This window comes from Arachis duranensis, chromosome 6, assembly GCF_000817695.3.
Source record: "Arachis duranensis cultivar V14167 chromosome 6, aradu.V14167.gnm2.J7QH, whole genome shotgun sequence".
In the NCBI taxonomy this organism is placed as follows: Eukaryota; Viridiplantae; Streptophyta; class Magnoliopsida; order Fabales; family Fabaceae; genus Arachis; species Arachis duranensis.
The window spans coordinates 76,159,105-76,163,924 of NC_029777.3; positions in this window are offsets into that span (position 1 = coordinate 76,159,105).

Sequence of the window (4,820 nt, forward strand, 5' to 3'; positions counted from 1 at the left end):
CTTTACAGCAAGAGTGTTTTTATGAACTATATGGGTCTGTTCTTGATATTATTTCGGCCGACCCTATATTTTAGTGATTGTTATCATATTCCTTTGATGTTTGAAGTTTTAAAATTTTATATAATTTTCGTAAAAAAAATTACTATCAAAATTCAAAATTCAATTTAACCTGCGTTGATTTGGCTTAACATTTAATGTATATTGATAAGATCAATAAATAATTAATATATTTATTTTGTAAAACTACAGACACATTAATTATAACCTTTAAAATATATTTTGAATCAATGATAATTATGGTTACTATAAAAAATTTAACATGCTTTATTAATATATAAATTTTTAAATTTTTTTTATTAATCTAATTTTATTCACATATTTGAATTTTAAATTTTTAAAATTTTTTATTTAAAATTTAGATAGATATAATTTAAATTAATAATTTAATTTAATAAAAATAAATATATTCGTATTATTTTTATTATCTTAAACAAAAGATATCTCTAACTATATTTTTTAGTAAGATTTATTAATCTCTTCAGATATTATATACCTATATATACACTTTAATGTTATTATTTTAAAAGATTATATATATCTATCTCTTTTGTTAAGATACTTAAAGGTCATATTTAACCACTTTAAAAAAAATAATACGAGAACGTTTATTTAAAATAAGACGAATATGTTTATTTAAAATTTAAAAATTTTAAATAAATTTATTCATATTAATTTTAAAATAATAAGAGTATTTTGCCCTTTTAATTGTTTTAAATTTTTATTTTTGTCATAATTTTATAATAATTTAATATCAATCTAAAATAAAATAAATTCAAATTAAAAAAATTAACCCAAGGATTAATCCATGGCGGCTAGACAATAGATTATTCGAATTTTTGATATTTACTTAAGCGGACGAGTGAGTTAACCACTCGACCAACCCAAATTGGTTATCACATCCCCTATATTTTGGTAGATCAAACGAAAGGACTAACTCAGGCCTAACAAAATGTTGGATATGCTAATCTATAAGTCCAAAATTAAAACCAACAAAATAAAACCCAAGTTGAAGTCTTTTTAACATATAGTATAAGGGCATTTGACCAAAAACAAAAACATAGACTATATGGGGTCATATGGAATAATATATTGGTTAGGGAATTAGGGGTTATATTAGGCCCAATCTGCAGAATAGTTTTTTTTTTTGGTGTCTAATCCGCAGGATATATTGTATGAAAAGTGTTACACTATTACTTCCAGTCTTTTTATGTGAGAATTTTTTTTAGTTATTAAATAATAGATAGTAAGATTTAATTTTAATATATTATAAAAATATTATTTTTATTAGTATTTTTACCCGTAACATTACGAGAATATAAATTTTTTAAAATTACAGTCCACTTTGTTTTGATAGTATAAATTATGCATAGCACAAAAGATTTATCAAATCAAACTACTTTTACAAAAAAAAGTCGTACGTTGACAAAAGTCTTTAGCTAAGAAGATCATGATATGTATAGATAAAAAATCAAATAACAAAATTTTTAGTTATTATTTTATATGAAAAAGTCTAATTTTTTATTTGAATTATATTATTTTGTTAATTTTGTTTTTTGTAGAACAAAAAGGTAGAAAAAATAGAGAATGAGAGAAAAGAGAGAAAGATAAAGATGAAGAATGAGAGTGAGAGTGGGAGTTTGTTAATTTTGGAAGAAAAAATTTTATTTTAATTATAAAAAAATCGGATGACATATTTTGATTTGTCAAATTACTAATATAAAATATAAATTATATATATAGTGAAAATGGTAGAGAGAAATAGAAAAATGAAGAGAGGTAGATGAGAGAATTTAGAAAAGGAGTTTATTAATTTTAGAGAAAAATATTTTCTCTCAATTTTTATAAGAGAGTATCATGTGACATATTTGATTATTAAATTAGATAGTAATAATGATACATAATATAGATATATTTCAATTTTAATTTTAATTTTAATGTAATTAAAGAATGTCATGTTGCACATTTTAATTGTCAAATTAATAATTAGTCATTGATATTGATAATGATATCTAAAATAGATAGAGTGGTTGAATAAATGAGAGAGATAGAAATTAGAAAAAGAAAGAAGGAGGAGAGAACCCTTTAATTTTGGAGGGAAAGATTTGATTTCAATTGCAATGAGGGAATGACATGTCACATGTGACACATTTTGGTTGTCAAATTAGTATGGAAGAAGGAAGAATTCTCCTTATTACATTGTAAACAAGATAAGACAGGTGGACGCGAATATATTTCGTTTACAGTGTAAACGAGATACATATATTTTTTTAAAAAAATTGAAATTAATAAAAATATTAATAATATCAATAATCCAAATTTTTAGCATGTAATTAGTACATAAAAAAGTTGGTAGAAGAGATTAAAATGGATATATTTGATCAATTAGTACTAAAAAAAATACATAAAAAATGTTAGATTAAATTATGATCCAATTGGATTGATTTAAATTTGAAAAATAAAAAATTCGTACGTGTTCGAGAAAAATTCCATGATGAGAATAAATACAGTAATTGTGCCCACTTCTAAAAATTGAAAGATGGAAAGCGTGACGTTAATGCACTATAAATAAAACACAAAAAGATGAGATAATCATTTTACAATTGAGAGACATTGATGGGATAGTGGGGAGAGAATTGAAACCGGTTATCCCACATGGATAGTGAGAAATAACGTGAGAGATAACCGTTTTTATTCTCTTCCCATTGCATGCTAAAAGTTTGGATTATTGATATTATTAATATTTTTTATTGTTTTTAATTTTTTTTAAAAAAATACATGTATCTCGTTTACACTTTATATTTTGTTTACTGTATAAACGAAATATATGTATATCTCATTTATACTGTAAACAAGATATACACGTATCACTTCCACCTGTCTTATCTCAAACGAGATACATGCAAGTATCTCATTTACAATGTAAACGAATAAAAGAAAAGTATTTATTTAGTAAATATTTTTTAAATTATTGATTTCCATAATTATTATAATTATTTTATTTATTAAAATAAAAGATCTATAGTATATAGGATCATACGTTGTAAATGACAGCTTTTTATTTCAATCAAAATTTTCGATTAATTTAAGGATTAATAATATTTAGTACTTGATGTTATATTATAAATGGCAAAATTTTTCGAAATACGATAATGAATGTCTTAATTTCTTGTTTCCTAGTAAAAATTTTTAACTTTATTTTTTTATTTTTTAATTTAATTAACGATTTATTTTTATTTTTTATATATAATTTTTAATTTATTCAATTATTCTATAATTTATTTTATAGTTATATTATTATATTTTTTATTACTTGATTAATAGTTATTGGATAATAAGATTCGTCGTAATTTAAATTTTAAAATATAATAATATTAACTAAAAAAAACAGTTAAAATAAAAAGTAAGATACAAATATACGAAATATTCATCGGTATTTTTTTTAAAGTTAGTTTTAATTTTATCAATAATAAACTGCATCAATTGAAAAAAGAAATTCAGTTATAAATATTACAGAAGAGTTAATTTCATAATTTTGTACAAGATGAATTTTTAAATGATTATTTAGTAATATATATAAAAAAGAGATATTTAATTGTATTAATAATAGAATAATTATTTAATCTTTTTAAAATATAAAATTTAAAAGAATAAAATTCTAAGTTATATATTATTTAAATTATTTTATTAGTTAAATAGCTAGAAGACTAATTATATTTTATAATAATAAAATATAATTATAAAATTATTATTATATTATATATACCTTGTCTTCACTGAAAATTTTTTTTAGATATGTCACTATTTTTAACACAAATATTTTTAACATTTTCAATAAAATAGAAATATATTATACACTATTTTTCATACGTATTTTGTATTCTAACGAAGATAACGTTTCAATGGAATAAGAAATTAAACTTCCTATAGGTGCAAATTTAAGGTAAAAGTCTGTTTCATAGCTAACAAACAAATGGCGGACTGCATCACTAAAAAGAACAATTAATCACAAGCCACAAGTACTCTTACTCTCTTACCAACATCATCAATCGCAGCTGCACATTAAATAATCAAACAAATATATTTTGTGGCATGCCTTACTAAATTATTTATCTAATTGGTTAATCATCCTAATTCATCTTACCACTCAAATAATTATGAAGGATAGACATATGCAAGTTTATTTTTATAAGCAGAAATATTGTAGGATATGATTTAAATTTCTCGTCATATCACAAACCAGAATCATACCATGTTATGTCAAGAAATTAAACTACACTTAAAAAGATAGTTGTTATGAGGATAAAATTCTTTTCTTGATTCAATTTAGAAAATAATTATTAAGCTGCTTAGCATAGATGGCAATTATCTCTACTTTAGGAAAAACTTCCAAATAGTCCAAAGAATGAACTAAATACTGGAATATATTAATTCCAATCGAAATATTTTTTTAATACCGAAATTAGAATCCCACTAGAGGTATGAAAATCAGCCATCACGATTAGTGCTTTATTATACATGGCCAACACATTATGGAGAATATGCCTAGAACCTAAAGAATTTAATTTCTCAAAACTTAAAAACGACAACTCATATCTTCCAACTTCCAAAATTTCAACATATTTATATATTTTTTCAGCTATATGGATAGAATGATCTCGATAGTGGGATGTGGAAAAACGATGCTGCTGAATGCTAATAATGTGGTTATCATTGTTTCTTTGTGGGTTAGGTGGTGTTACTTTTTTTTTCTCCCCTCTGCA